At 47.7% G+C, this 16,303-nt stretch overlaps 1 long non-coding RNA gene across 1 annotated transcript in view; it reads left to right on the forward strand.

Annotated features, from left to right (window-relative positions):
• Positions 1-291: 291 nt before the first annotated feature.
• LOC126644576 (uncharacterized) overlaps positions 292-16,303 on the forward strand; it is a 114,948-nt gene continuing 98,936 nt past the window's right edge. Inside the window, exon 1 of the long non-coding RNA XR_007629955.1 lies at positions 292-470. This is a non-coding gene — a long non-coding RNA (uncharacterized LOC126644576). The remainder of the gene's footprint in view (positions 471-16,303) is intronic.

The raw sequence follows: 16,303 nt of genomic DNA on the forward strand, positions 1-16,303 counted from the left end.
AATAATAATAATAATAGTAATAATAGAAGCAGCAAGCCCAGGAACTTGCTTTAAGCAGAGGACGATAGGAGCGGAGAGCGCAGCCCCCCGGGGAGGGCAGGCGGGGAGCGCAGGGAGGGCAGGCGGGCACCGGCGGGACTCGCAGCCCCCCGGGGGTACCGGCGGGTCCGGCGGCGGCGGCGGCGGACGTGAAAGTCCCCTTTAAGTTTCCATAGAGAGGCCTCCGGGTGTCACATGATGGACATGATATAACGAAACAACATCGTGGGGAGGAAGGGAGGGAAGCGGTGGGGGAGCCCGGGGAGGCGGCGGGGTAGGCGGTGGTGCCCCCCGACCCGCCCGCCCCGGCTGCACCTGTCTCGGCGCGCCGGGAGCGCGGTGTCCGCCCCGCTGATGGGGCTGCGGGCGGCACCTTCCCCGGGGAGGGACGAGGAGGAGGAGGAGGAGGAGAAGGAGAGCCGGTGGCGGAGGTAAGTTACCGGCGGGACCGGGGAGGGCGCGGGGCGCGGTGTGCGGGGAGGGGATGCGGGGGGGGTGTGAGCGCGGGGTGCCCGCGGTGTCCCCGCGGGCGCCGGGCGTGTGCGCGCCCTCCCGCCCTCCATGTCCGCATTCCAGCTCATGTTGCGCAGATAAAATTCAAACTTGAGGTAAACACAAGCGGCGGGGGGACCGGAGGGGAGAGAGAAAGGGGCGGGGAGCTCGGAGGGGAGGGAGGTTCGCTCCTCCATCCCGTCTCCATCCCAGCTCCATCCCGGCTCCCGCCGCCCCCTCCCCGCCGCTCCCCCCGCTCCGCACCCGCGGAGCCCCCGCGCACCTGGGGCAGCGCCGGCACCGCGCTGCCTCCCCCGGCCAGGGAGAACCGCGGGAGAGCCGAGCGCCTCTCTCCCTGCACCCCCGGTAGGACGCGGCGGGTCGGGGGACGCGGCAGGTGCGCGGGGCGCTGTCGCGACATGGCTGGGGTAGGGGGGAGTGCGCGCGTCGCGACATGGGGGAAGCAGCCAAGTGACAGCGCGGAGGTCGGGGGTGGGGGAGGGAGGACAGGGGCTGCGCCGCCTTGTTCTTCCTCGTTGGTGCGCGGGTATCCCGAGTGGAGCGGAATAACAGCGATTGCCCCCGATCCCCGTTTTTCTCCATACGCATTTCCAAGTGCGTATGGAGAAAACAAGATGCCAGAGCAGGGCGGGCGCGAGGGGTGGGGTGGGGGGTGGAAGAAGGCGGGGAGGGCCGCACTGCCGCTCGCAGCCCGCTCCGCGACACAGGCGGTGCCGCCGCGGGGATATTTAGCGCTTCGCTCCCGGGGGTGATGACGGAGGCCGCCGAGAGCACCCACAGGTGGGTGCGTGAGGGGAGAGAGCGGGGGCGCAGCGGCGGCCGCGAGGAGCGCCGGAGCAGGTCGCGCACCCCGCGGGCTGGCGGCAGGAGTGAGGGTGAAGCGGGGCTGAGGGTGAGGCGGGGAGCGGGGACGGGGCTCGGCGCGGCGCGGGTGGGGTGGGGTGCCGGCGGTGCCGCCATGGCGGGTGTGAGGGGCGGCGCCCTCAGGGGTCCCGGCGGCCCTGCCGAGAGGCAGGAAAAGCGCGCGCGGCCCCGCCTGGCGCCTCCTCAGCACTGCACCAAGGCGGCGGGGGTGAGGGCGAGAGGAGGGGGGGGTAGAACCGGCGGCCACGCCCCCCGCGCCCCCCCGCCGGCCAATCGCCGTGGGCGGCGCGGCGGGGACACGCCCCTCCGCGCGCGCGCCGCGCCCTCCCGGCCAATGGCAGCGCGGCCGGGGGGGCCCCCCCGGCGCCCCCCTTCGCCCACCCGCCTGTTTGTTACGGCCGGGTCCACGTGCCGCCGCCGCCTCGCGCCCGGTCACGTGGACCCCCCGGATCTGGGGGGTCTGAGGGGGAACCGTGGGGGGCTGGAGCCTGCCCTGTCTGTGCGAATGTGAAAGGTACCGTGGGGGGCTGGAGCCCTTCTGTCCGTGGGGTCTGACAGGGACCGTGGGGGTCTGGTACCCTTCTGTCGGTGGGGTCTGACAGGGATCCTGAGGGTGGGCAGACCTCCCTGTCCATGGGGTCTGATGGGAAGATGAGGGTCTAGAGCCTTCCCGTCCATGTGATCTGACCAGGACTCTGTGGGTCTGGAGGCTTCACTGTCCGTTAGGTCTGCCAGGGACCACGGGGGTCTGGAACTCTCTTGACAATAGGGGTCTCATGGGGACTGTGGGGGTCTGGAGCCTTCCCTGTTCATGGGGTCTGATGGGGACCATGGGGATCTGGAGCCCTCCTATCTGTGTGGGACAGCAGAGACATTGGGGGTCTGAAGCATTCTTGTTCATGGGGTCTGATAGGGATCCTGGAGGACTGGAGCCCTCCTGTCAGTGGGGCCTGGTGGGGACTATGGGCGTCTGCAGCTTTCCCTCTTTGGGGGTGTGACCAGGAACATGGGGCTCTGAAACCATCCTGTCCTGGGGGGTGTGACCAGGAATGTGGGGGTCTGCAGCCCTCCTGTCCAGGGTGTTTGACAGAGATCCTGAGGATCTGGAGCCCTCCCTGCCCATGGGGTCTTACAGGGGACAGTGGGGGTCTGGAGCCCTCCTGTTTCAGGGGGTCTGACTGGCTTGGCCTGGGTCTGGTCTACCAACCCAGGGGGCCTGAAGCCCCCGTGCCCAGGGGAGGTGGCCAGGACCCTCTTGCCATAGCCTTTCTCAGTGTGAGCGTCCATTCTGCCCTGGCCCCATTAAACCTCCTGAAGGGCCTGTCCCTGGCTGTCGGCTCTGTCATGGCCGCGCCGTGACAGCCTGTCCGTGGCTGGCTCTGGCCTCCGGAGAGGGAGGTGTTTCTCTCCCGAGGAGAGCTGTTTATGCCCAGTGATTTTTTTTTTTTTTTTTTTTTTTTTTTTCCACCTCCCTCCGTGCTCTCCTGCACAAGCCACGGCAGCAGCTCCATGTCTGCCCAGCCTGGCAGTGCTCTGGCTCAACTCTTTATGTAGGTGAAGCAGGGAACGCTGTGAGGATCGTGTTGAGCTATCAGTCTCCTGAGCCTGGAGCTTTGAGCCTATTTATAGGTAGGTTGGGCAGCGTTCAGCGTGAAGGACTCGTGCCACGTCCGAATCCGTGGCAAAACGGGGCGTCGTAAATGGTGCTGTTTTGTTTCCTGTGGCTGTTCCTGAGAAATAGGGTTTTACAGGACGCTCTGGAGGACTGGTTGTTAGTAGGTTATGTGGAGAAAGGCGAGTCAGTTTGGAGTTAGGGAACGTGATGCCATTTTAATGCAACTTCTCGGGTGGCAGAGCAAACAGTAAGAGGATACTCGGTTCTAGATCAGCAGCTTTCAGCCTGCAGGCGGTGGGACAACTCACCCGGGGTCCGTGGGAAGCCACGGAGGAAAGGACATCTGTTTTCTGTAGGCTTGCATTCATTATACAGATCTCTGCACTGCTAAAGGTTTTGTGGCCGACCATCTGAAATAAAAAAATATGGAAGTCAGCTTTTCTAGATCACTAAGATGTTTTGGTTTAGAGTAAGTGGAGGAGGAGTGGGAAAAAACCTGTGTGGTTGTGTGTATTTCTACTGTGGTGCTTCAAAATCCAAAAATTCAATGTATTTTTAAGAATTACATAACCACTAGTAACGTGGTGACTCTCAAGTAGCCTTCAAGAGTTAAATAACAGCAGATCAACGAGGCTGGGTCAAGAAGAGGAAGAGAGGGTTTTGTAACGAATGGTGAGCACCGTGCACACATATTTAAAATTGCACTAGAAAGGAGTCTTTGGGTAGGAGGAGGATTTTAATGCCTTACAAATACAGAACATGAGAAGGAGGATGGAAAGATGAGGTTTGCAGTTTTATGCTGGTCTAGTCAGTAAATGGATCGGGAAGGGTTTTGCGATACTTCACATTCTTCAGCTTCTCTTCCACCTTGACTTTATCAATACAATTTTTTGCATCTGAAATAATGAGAATTTCCAGATGCTGAGTGCTGCGGGTGAGGAGGGAATAGGGCATTAAAATAACAAGAAGGTAGTGAAAGGAGTGAGGGGCACTGTAGTGGTGGAAGGACTGGGGTGGTAACCGGCCATCCGTGGCATGTGCTGGGAGAGCTGGTGTTGTGCTTGGTTACAGGAGTAATCAGACACGGTGTTACCTGCAGAAATATGTTTATTCAGCCCGGGTGGTGCACTTGGTCTGCGCAGGCATATCCGCATATCCTGGTATTTTTGGGTCAAAAAGAACCCTACCTTAATACAGGAAATTAACAGGGATCAGTGCTGGAGATTAGAGAGTACCCGGAGGTGCGCAGTGACACGGGCGTGCCAGCGCCTCGGAATTCCGAGTGTACGTGGAACTGCTGGTGGAATTGATGCACCAGGAAATTGCTTCCTCTGTTTTTGTTGGTGAGATGGAGTTAACGTAAAAGGAGCCCTTTGGATCCCGTATCCCATTTCTCTTTAATATAACTAAGATCATTTATCTTCTCGGGCGACGAGAGGTGGTGGTGGGGGAAAAATACCTTGTTTTGTAACTTGGTTCACCTTCTCTTCATTTGCTGTCAGCTCATGACAAGGCACAATATGTGCTGCACACTGTGTTCCTCAGAGCTGTTTTGGTGACGAGTACAATGTATATGAAAAAAAAGGGCTGTGAAAAATAGGTATTGTGCCAGTTCTCTCCACTTTTTTATATAAACAACCCCCATTTATCTCTAAAAGAGATGCTCAAAAGTTTCATTTTAGGGTCTAATGCTTTGCCAGATTTCAGTGGCAAAAGGTTGCTGTTTTACTCCTTGTAAGCATTCAGAAAGGAGCTGAAAAGAAAATATTTAAATTAGTGTTTGTATTGGTTTTGCAGTAGGAAGTAGTGAAACCTTTTATTTTCAGTTTTAATAAAAAGGGAAATTGTGAAATTACTTGAAAAACATGTTTGTTTATGCTCTAGTAGCCTGTTATATGGTTAAAATTAAGAGGATTTCTTTAATGCAGGCTAGATTTTAATTGTTGTAATCACGTGTTTATTAGATTTCTTTTCTATTTAAAAGTGAAAACACGGAGTCATGGTTTTTTGACCTCATGTATAGCATGACTTTGCTGTACTTCGTGCCACATTTGCACCGTGTTTTTCCATAAACAACTTGCTCCCAGAATTATTGGTAGCACCAGAATAGGAGCTTGAAAATACCGTCACATAAAGGGTGGGAGCACTTGCAAACAGGAACACTGAAATAAAACGAGAGGAAAAAAAAAAAATCTCTCCCCAAGCAGTTCTTTCAAGTCAGTTTGATGATAATTTTGGATCCCGGCTCGTGGTTTTTCTAAATGGCTGGAGATGGAATTAACGGGGCTGCAACTGTTTGTCACGAATTTCAGCATGAACAGTATTTTTCTTTTGGCTTTGGATTTCGTGCAAATCCAGTGAAACCCTCCCCTCGTCCCCCCCCAATCCTTTTCCAGTCCCTCAGGATGCTGCACCTCGGCCAGCAGACGTGGCGTTGTTGTCTAACAGCGAGGCTGGAAATGGGAGTTGTTTGTGCTGAGTTTTACCCTTAACCAAGGTCAGAGATTTCATCCTTCCGTAGATTCCTGATCTGGGAATTTAACGCTTGCAGAGGGTCCTGATTTAGGAGTTTTCATGAACTATTCTGAGCTCTGGAGGGAATTTGTTAAATGTCCCCGTGTCGTGCTTCTTATCAGACGGAAGTTTGGAGATCTCTGAGAGGCTGACGTCTGCGTAGCAAAAATATTAATGATGGTAGCAAAGAAATCAAGCTGAAAATGTTTTCTAAGTTTCTTACATAAAAGTGATTTATTTGTCAGGACAACAAAAAAGTGATGATTGTAATAATATGCCTGTTTTCAATAGTTTTAATGAATATGGACATGGAAGTTTTACTGTTGACAGTGGTTTGTTTTATGAACCCCGTAGTCTAAACTTGTGGGAATTTTTTGGATAAGGGGAAATGGTCCTGCTTTGTTTCACAGAGAGCTGAATTTCAGGGCACTGTTACTTGAGAATTACTTTCTCACAATTACGAACCATTAATGAGCTGATGGTGAGGGTTTTTTTAATTCTTGCTAGGCTAGAGGTTTCTTACAAAACTATAAACAAAAGAAACCGAGAAACAAATTATGTAAAAGGCATTTATAACACCATTTGTAAGCCATGATTTTACAAATACTCCTCTGAATGTGTCTTGTTTAAGGAGCAGGTCCTGTTAAGGAACGTAAATTGTGCAATTGCGTAGAAAATCAGCAGAGTCTGTAAATTCTAAAGCAGTCATCTTTTTTTTCTTTCCTATATTTCAAATTCTTGCTCTCTTGCAACCAAGCCCATGGCGTGCTTACGTGTGCAGAGTGCTGAGCAGGAGTATCATCTGAACAGAAAACCTGTGAATTCAGTGTGGTAGTAATATTTAGATGATATTACTAATTTTAAATTTTTTTTTTCCTTTTGTATTGCCTTACCAATTGTTAGAAGCAGCAGTAGGTTGCCTGAGGAGAGGGGCACGTGAGTTGAGCAGAATGGGGAGAGGGAAATCTGGTGAACATCATGCTCTGCTGTTACAGAATCTAGGTGTTTCTGCCCCAGGAATGAGCTGATTTCCCTGTGGGCCACCCCAAAATGTACCAGTTTCAGTGCAGCTCTTGTAATGCTGAGCCTGAAGTAATCCTTGTTTTTTTTTTGTTGTGATGATTAACTTGGGTTGAACACCACCCACAAAACTTCTCCTGGTGCAGGTGGAGTGAGGTTGGATCTCTCTGAAAAATATACCTCGAATCTGGGCTAATTCTTTTGTCATCAGTGTTGTCATCAAGTATATTTTTGGGTAGCTTACAGATTTTCAGGAAAAAAAAAGATGGCTTTTGTATTCATTTAATAGCACTGTATATGGAATACCCCCAAAATGTGCTATTTTAAATAATACCCGTGTTATGCTCAGGTTACTGAATTTTAACATAACTGTAGTAGCTTTTCTAGGAGCTTCTGCTAAAGTAGAGTTGTAAAATGAAGGCAGGTACTGGCCTCATGAATTCCAGTGTGCAGAGGGGAATAAGGGAGAATCCAACTGAGGTTCAATTTAAGCCTATTCAGAAAGAAAACAAGCATCTGCCTGGTTTTATCCTGATTGTTATTTACATCAGCACAATAAGGTGTTTCCCAGGGGCCGGGTGCTGGGTGGTTGGTGGTGGTGGGATCATCCGGGAGACGTGTCTGGAGCAGGACGGGTCCCTGCGTCGGATTATTGGAACTTGGGAGATTTCTTGCTACGCAGCAGCTCATGTGAGCAGCTGTGAAGTCTCCTGGGAGGGAGACGATGCCTCTAAGCCACCGTGTTTACATCCAGCAGGAGGAGGGAAAAGGACATTCCTGGCTATTATCTGGATGCGTTTTGTAAACTGAAAGCGCTGTTAATGCTTTTTAACGGGTTGTAGTTGCTGTATCATTCCCAGTTCTGCAGTGTCGTTCCCCACTCCCTCCCTTCCCCCCCCACCTTTTTTTTTATTTTAATTTTAGCATAACTTGTTAATCTGTCAGCATCTGCTGCGTGTTGCTGTATCGTCTGTAGCTCGTGGGAGATCTTTATATCCTAATTTCTGTGACTTCGTGGCAGTGCTCCAGGACCCCGGAGCAATCAGGATTACGTTTATCCCACTGATAACAGAGCAGATTCCAGATCTGGAGAGCAGTAGGTATTTGTTTACTTGGTAGAGTGCAGGTGTAGAAAACACATCCGTAGGAAAAGCCTCGGTGAAGCAGCAGCGTTAAAATCCGGCAGCATTAAAGTGCTGCGTGTGTTCCGAGGCAGATGTCGGCGACGTCTCGATTCCGTGAAATATTCCGCTCCTTTCCGGGCGATTTTTCCAGCGTTGCCCTCTGCCGGAGGAGACCCGCAGCGCCGGGGCTGCCAGGGATTGCTGTGTGGGCTCCTGGACGGAGTTCCTGCCACTTGCCACTCCAGCTTCCTTGTCAGCTGCGGTTCCAACAACCCGTCTTTTCTCCTGGAGCGGCAGCCGTGGCCCCTGGTCAAGCCAGATTGTCTGATTCCTGCTCTTCCCTTCTTTTCTGCGTCCACGGGCATCTGTTCAGGGAAGCCTGGAGTTGTTTGTGTAAACTGAAAGCCAAACAGAGGATCCAGCGTTATGGCATCAGCTGCTTCTCCAAAGATTATTGTCCTGCTAGCTCTGGGAGAGGATTGTGCACCTTGCCCGTAAAAAAGGAACTAAACCAACCTTAAAGTTTGGATTATTATCCCTGTCTGATTTTGGTAATCCAGACACCTTCAAAACAATATTGACCTAAAAGTCAGTGTTTTGAATATAAAAAAACCCACTTAAATTTAGTAGTGAACACACAATATATGGAATAGGAATGGGGTCAGAGGAACTTCAGTGAGGTTTCATTAGCACTGAATGTGTCTGTTCTGATCAGCCTGATCTATAGTACAACTTTTTGAGTGTTGTGGGATTTGTTTGTTTGGGGTTTTTTATTTAGTTTTTGTTACTGGTTTGGGTTTTTGTGGTTTTGTGTTGTTTTGGTTTTTGTTGTTGTTTTATTCGGTGTTTTGTTTTTTTCTGTTATTTGTTTGGGGTTTTTTTGGGGGTGGTGGTATTTTAGTTTTTTGTGGCTTAGGAAAAAGCCTTCTGGTTGTTTTTTTGAAGGAACTGCAGGTTTCATGTATTACTGGTGTTGAGGATAAAAGGGGTTAAGAAGGGCAGAGCTCAGTTGTAGTATTTCAGCGGGAGTTCAGTGGGAACCTCTGTTCTCCCAGCCCTCGTTAATGGAATTGCTGACATTCATGAGAAAGTCCTTGCTGAATGCTGGAGAGAAAGAAGTCAGTGATGATGACTGTGGAGAAGTAACCAGGAATTGTGAGCTGAAATGTTATTTATTGAGTAAAGCCGAATTCCTCAAAAGCAGTATTACTTCAGCACTGAATGAGTCACATCTATAAGCAGCAGTAATTTGTACTGGAGACCAAAATTGTGTAATATAGTTCAGGGAAAAATGCTGGGAGAGACGTTTGATGGGTTAACCCAGGCCTTCAGCATTGTGATGGGAGAGAAGCATCTGTTGGAGCACTCTTTCAATTACAGCAGCATGGAAAATAGATTCTCATGGTGCAGCCTGGATGGCAGGATCCAGTCCTTCGCTGCTGCAAGCAGACGTGGAGTACGATTCCTGCAAGAGCTTTCAGGCTCCTAAATTGGAACGTTCATTGCTCCATTTTTCAGCTTTTTCATGCCCTTCCCCCTTTTCAGGATGTATTGTAGTCCCTGGCAGTTTAAGGACCACTGGTTTAAAAAACAAGCCCTTCTGTCCTTTTCTGTAAACCAAACATAGTGTTTCTGTGGGTAAAGTTACTCTGAGAAGGGCTATGTAAGATTATTCTCTTAGTTGCTGGATCAGGTAAATATTATAAACACAATTTGTCCTGTCTAATGTTATCCTGGTCGTGTTCTCTGTAGGAATATATCTGGTTGTATTTATCTCTTTGGTCGATGTTCTGCTTTGAAATTACAAAGTACTCCTATTACCACGGACAGGTTTAATTCTGTTCCAGATGCTGTGGGCTGATAAAGTACTAATGCATCTTCTGGCAGTTTCTTACGGGATCAGTTACCACGAAAAAATTCTATTTACCCAAAGTGAAGTCTGCTTTGAAGCACAGGTTTGTGATGTGCGTGCAATTCCTGGTAGACAAGGACTGTAATTTATTTTTTTCTAATTCTGCGACTTTAGAAAAATCTTGCTGGCTAGATGAAAACTGGAAGTCAGCTCTGAGACTTTCAGATGCAGCCTCTTTGGTAGTTGTGTCAACGTTAATTATTGTATAGCTCTAATGTTACCATATAAACTGACACCTCTTCTGGCCTGTGACGTTTCTCCTGGGTAAACTGTGCTTGGCTTATTTAATTTTCATATTTTGATCCGTAAATCTTTGCAAAGATCTTAACCAGTGTTTTTTAACTGTGTTGTACTTTCTAGTAGCGTGGGCAGAAACGCATCAAGTCTTTGAAGGAGGTTGCAGTGATTCTTTTCCCACTCCATGACTTTTCCATTGAAATGTCCCTTCTTGGCTGTACCCGCAGTCAGTGTCCGTCCTAGGTCTCGTCTTCAGTCTTCCTTGCAGGAAACAAAAATGAGGTGACTAAATGTCCTTTTCCTGGGAGTGGCATTCGTGATTTGTCTGTTTTCTTCAGTTGTTTTTTGGCTTTTCCTGCAGCAAGGGAGGCTTGGCTTCTTTGAGATTATCCTTTGTGTTTTGGTGGTTCTGGAAACGTAAAGAAAGAGTGTACAAGGGAGTAGAAATTCCAGCAAGGAAGAGCAGGTGTAGGTAAGTTCTCTTCATCCACTCTGTCCTTGTGAGGGATGCCTCTCACAGGGTGCCCAACTCTGTTGGTGTTACAGAATTCAGTTGCAGTCAGACTCTTAAGGTCAGCTTTCCATCACTGCCACCAGGTATCCAAAGCATGAGGATGGGAAAAATCCACCCTGAGCTCTTAGTAGTGCTTAAGGCAATCCTCCTGTGGAGTACAGTGGTCTGGCTCATAAACTTAAGGATTTCTGGAGTCAGAAATGGGATCGTGGAGTCATAGAATCGTTTTAGTTGGAAATGACCTTAAAGATCAGCCAGTCTCATGCCCTGCCGTGGGCAGGGACACCTTCCACTACACCAGGTTGCTCCAAGCCCCATCCAGCCTGGCTTTGAACACTTCCAGGAGTGGGGCAGCCACAGCTCCCCTGGACAACCTTTGCCAGGGCCTCACCACCCTCACAGGGAAGAATTTTTCCAACATCTAATCTAACCCTCCCCTCTGTTGGTTTGAAACCATTCCCTCTTGTCTTGTCATTCCATCCCTTGTCCAAGGTCCCTCTCCTGTTCTCTTGGAGCCCCTTTAAGCACTGGAAGAGGCTCTGAGGTCTCCCTTGAGCCTTACCTTCTCCAGGCTGAACACCCCTGGCTCTCCCAGCCTCTCTCCAGAGCAGAGAGGGTTTCAACCCTTGGAGCATCTCCATGGCCTCCTCTGGACTCGCTCCAGCAGTTCCATGTCCTTCTGCTGTTGGAGTCCAGAGCTGGAGGCTGCTCTCACTAGAGCAGGGCAGAGGGGCAGAACTGTCCCCTTACCTGCTGCCCAAGCTGTGGGATGAGCTCAGGGCATGGTTGTTTTCTGGAATGCGATTGCACGTGGCCAGGGCATGTTGAGCTTCTGCTCTGCCAGCATCCCCAAGTCCTCCTCATGCACAGAATAATCATACCTGTTTGTTTCCTGTTGATCAGGGCCTGTGAATAAGTGACTTCCCATCCTGTGGTTTTAAGGTATGTTTCCCTGGCATCTCCACTGTGTGTGCTAGATGGATGGTGGTTCTCAGGATACGTGCTTTTAGGACTGATCTTGCAGCAGTGTTTCTTACAGAACTGACTACAGAATAAATTTCCCTCCTAGCATTTAGTTTAAAATGGATGAGGATCGTAAATATATGGTTTTTTTTCAGCTAATCGTTGCTCAGCTGACCCTTCTACTTCTACATTCTGTGCCTCTCAAGGGTTCTGTTAAATAATATTTATATTAATAATACCATCTACTGCTGAATCCCTCCTGTGGTTTATAAGAGCATATTTAAGTATTACATTATGTTAACCAGCTTCACTGGTAGCTCAGAATTCAAGCTGTTTGTATTTGAAATTCTGCTGCTAAGTTCTTCATCTCTTCTGAGTGTTGTAAATAAGATTTGGGCCTGCAGAGAAGGAGGCCTGGGCAGCAGGGGCTGGGATTCCCCAGCCCTGCGGGGAAAGGGATGAGCCCAAACTGTCTTGAGATGCATCCACAGTCAGGTTTCCTTCTGGGGAATGTGATGTGTGTGGCTCAGTGTCACCAGCACAGAGGGCACAGCAGAGGAGGCAGTGAGGGGGGTGATGTCTGTGGGCAGCAGTTCTGAAAAGTGTAGAAGGACAGAAACCCTGACTGGATAAGATTAAAAATCCGAGACTGTGAAGAACTGACAGATGACCAGCACAGGGAGACCAGAATAAAACCACAGAATGGCTTAGGCTGGAAAAGACCTTTAAGTTCAGCCATTAACCCAGCACTGCCAAGTCCACAGCTTAATATAAAAAGTTAAACAGAAATGTTTCCTCTGTACACAAAAATCACATTTGAACAGTTCATAGAGCTTTTCTGTATTTCATCTGCTTATTAATAATTCATGTTCCTGGTACGTCTTACTACGGAGTTTTGCTAACTCCAGGGGTCTATCAATTTACTTTTATAAGCTCTTTATTATATTATTATCTTACCTCATGGGTAAGGAGGTGTGTCAGGAGTTCTGGAGCTCCTACCTTTGATAACCCATTTTCCTTCACATGGAATGTCTGCTTGGATCTTCCCTAATCCTCACAGTCAACCGTGTTTCCTGTTGATTTGCTTATTGCCCATTACAAGTGCTGGTGTTTGACCTGGCTGTATAAATACAGAAGGGTTGGTGCCTCTTATTGAAAGAAACATGGAACTGATGGAGGAATTAACTGCAGAGATGTCGAGTGCCTGAAGCCGTGGTGCAGAAGTTAGTTCAGGAATAAAGCAGGAATCTTAAATTTAGATTTCATGGAAAGATATGTCATTGTGTTACCACGAGATTAATGTGTTGGCCCAGGATGATGCTGGCTTTTGAAGAGCTTATCTTCAAATGTTTAAAAATCTGTTCTTGTGTTTTACCATAAACTGATGTGGTCCAGCAGTCATCTGGCTCACATACTGGAAATATTTTGTTTTTCTTTTTACATGACTCATTACCGTGCATTTGTAACTATGGTTATTTTTCTCTTAAAGGATTTGTTCTGCCCTTTAATTATCATGTTTTGGGGCATTCAGGTTTGACTTATTACTGATGTAGAAATTCCTCCAGGGACTGCTAGCTTCCAAATAAATGTTTTAGGCTTCGTGCCCACAAAATTAGCAGTCCTCTTATTACTTCTCACTAAGTCTAAGTTAGAAAGAACTTCAGTGAGGTTATGTTGCCCTACCGCACGTGTGAACCTTACAACTTATTTTAGGTGTCAGAAGTGTTGCTTGTGATGTGTTTGGGGGAGCTTAACTGCTGGAGGTGCTCTTGCTTGCTCGGTAGCAGTGGTGTGTACTTGCACTGATGAAATAACGAGTGAAATACCGTGGCAGATGTTGTTACCAATAATTTGGACTCTTAAAAAATCACGAAGGATCCTTGCATTCCTGTTCTCACTGAGGCATTCCATTAATAGTGACCATTTCCCTCTTCCCTTGCATTATTAAGTCTGTTCTTCTGGGGTTTTTTGTAAGACTTCACAGAGAGTTAGAATGTCTGGTTTTGTTTGCTTTCTGAAGGACTCTGTTGCAGTTTCCATTTTTATTACTGCTGAAGGATTTATTTTAGCAAAACTTTTGAGTCATTTATTTCTTCAGTACTTGATAATTCTCTTTTCTTACCTTGATTTCCTGGTCTAAGATGCTTGTTGCTGAAGGTGTTTGTGATAACTCCTGCAGGATTAATGCTAACTTATAGTAAGAATATTGAACTGCAAATGGCTTCCTGGCATTCTCAGTCTTGTCACTTGTTATAGGAAACCAGATGTTGTATAATTGCTATATAATTTGTACCTTAAAATAACCAAAGTCTGACTTAAGGACAGGTTTTTTTATTTCCATCATTAGAGTTAGAAGAAAGATTCCAGCTTTCAGAGCGTTCAGGGTATTGAAAGCCTTCAAATTGCCAGCCTAACATTTAGAAGGGCCATTTCATGCCCACTTTTTTTAATGAAAATTGCAGACTTTGCCTTGTGCCTCTTTGCTCGTGTTTATTACTTTAATGCTTTTATGACCAGGAATTATATCACTTACTGCCTCTTCAGTCAGGTAAGCAAACAAAGCTGCTGGTCTGTGTTCAGTATTGAGTTTTCCATTCTCCTGACCTCCCCCTTTCCCCCAAACTGTGCCTGATCTTGGCTCAGATCTGAGCTGGATCTGCACCTTGGTTTGCCGGCAGCCAGCACTGCTGAACCGGCGTGGACACAGCGTCCCTCAGGATCTCTGTGCATCCTCCAGGACCTCTGGAGTCCGTGGTGAGTTTAGCTGCTGTGCTGGGCTTTGGTGTGCAGTTGGAACTGATAACCAAAGGAGAAAGCTAAATGGTTAAGGAAGCTATTCTTAATCATTTTGCTGTTGTTTGCTGCTGTTTGCAGCTGAGGCTGCATGAAATGACTGCCTGACTTGTCCTCCATTTCCTGCCTCACAAACCTCATGGTCCTGCCTTTCATTTTGGAACTGGTGCTCTTGTGTCATTCCCCACTGTCTCTCCATCTATGCTGCTATTCTGCTTTGCTCTATACTAGTCATGGTTTAATATGTTCTACCTATAGCCTATTCATATAGTCTAGAGAGAGTCCTTTGACTGCTTGCACTGATCTTGGCTTAGAAATCATAATTCCTGATCTAAGACCACTGCTAGTGTGGGACGCTTTTTTTTTGCCATTTTCATCTTACAATGAAGTGGACCAGGTCACTGCCTTCTGGCAAGCCCTGAACTCACAGTTGCAAGGCAGAGCTCACCATCTGTTGCCATTTTCTACCTAAAACTACCTCTCTTTCTGTGCTCGAGCCTGAATCCATCTCCCTTAAGCAGGGCACGCACAGTAATTAGGTGAGTTTTCCAGGCAGCCATAAATTGGGGTCACAGTTGCTTTATTTAGCAGGTGTGTCACTCTGATGACCTGCAGTCACTTTGTAATGAGCTGGGATTTTTCCTCCTTCGTAGTTTCCAAATTAAGGAGATGTTTACCTGCTGGGAATATTTATTATAGCCAGTGATATGACTGTGCATCTTCTGCCGTTGAAATTAAGTCTCTGAGGTTATCCAGTTCTTTTTGTACAGCCTCCTGGTTCTTCTTTCCTAATATAGTTATGTCAGAAAGCATCAACAAAAGACAGGGTTGCTGATGAAAAAAACAAACGAAAACTTATCTCCAGACCTGAGAGATTTATAAATCTAAAGCATCTCCACATATCCATCAACAAAGACCATGAACTGGTTACACATGGAGAACTTAGTGCAGTCCATGTGTTGAAAAAAGTTGGATTTTTGCATGTTCTCTTTTATCAAGATTTAAAAAATGTCCCAGGATATATTGGTGGATGTAAAAAGCGGATGGTGAGGCCCAGTTCTTCTGAAGGCATTTCAGCTCAGTCAGTGAAGTAAAGAGAGAGATCCTGCAGATTTGAGGATGGAGAAAGGAGGGAATTTGTTTCCATCGGTGGTATAAGAGCTGATAGGACAGTGGTTACATTTTTGTATTATTTGGGTAGAAATAATGAGGGCTTCAAATCCAAATGTTTGGCTAAGTACATAAAAGAAGAAACAGTATAAAGAATGGAGAAAGGAGTAAGCCTACTTTAAAAGATGAGAAGATAAATAGAACCTGAAAGCCGCCTTAAGACATATCAAACAGTGATAAATAAATATCAAGCGATTCTTCAGTCAATTCAAATCAAAAATAGAACAGGGAAGAGGAGCTGTCATTGCAGGGGCTGTCATTTAACAGCTGGTTCAGTCCTTTGGAAGGATGTGGGGAAAAGACAGGATAATTAATGAACACAATGGTTGAGAAACTGGACAAGAAGCAGTGACAAGTACTTTTGAAAATAGAAGGAAGAGGCTGGGTTGTTAGAGAATACATGAATTTTTGGTGATTGACATGGGTGTGAGGGGTCACATCATCTGCCTGATGGGGCTTGGCACAGTAGAGTTAAGATTCAAAATGAAAAATAAAAACCGGTGAAGGGTTGTGATATGACAGTGGTGTCTCACTGCTTGGGATGCCGCAGGTCTTGCGTTGGTCTGTATTTTAAGCCTTTAAAATGTGATTCCCTTTGTCTACAGTTTGCCTTTCGTGATTGGGAAGCGCTGAGTGGATAGCGAACATGTTAAAAGCAACAGCAATAAATAATTGCTCTTTCTCGTTTTGTCATTGTGTGGTGTTTACATGGGGCTCTGAGGTCACCGGCTTCCGGCACCAGCCACTTCCTGAAGACTGTGTTTTTACATGGTAAACCTAAAAATGTACTTCTTAGAAAAGCTCAGCTGATTTTTGTTTTTCCTCCTCCCGCTGCTCCTGGCTGTCCACCTGACCTGTGTTTCTACTCCAGAGCTTACATAGGCCTGAAGAAAAGTGGTCCCATGGGATGGAGGGTAACGCTGCAGAGGGCACAGGGTGTACTGGAGAAGGTACCACAGGGAAATTGAGTTCACAACACCCAAAGCAGGCAGTGAGAGGATGGAAACAGCTCAAAACACACAGTC

This window comes from Myiozetetes cayanensis, unplaced genomic scaffold (assembly GCF_022539395.1).
Source record: "Myiozetetes cayanensis isolate MyiCay16 unplaced genomic scaffold, myiCay2020 scf3, whole genome shotgun sequence".
NCBI lineage: Eukaryota > Metazoa > Chordata > Aves > Passeriformes > Tyrannidae > Myiozetetes > Myiozetetes cayanensis.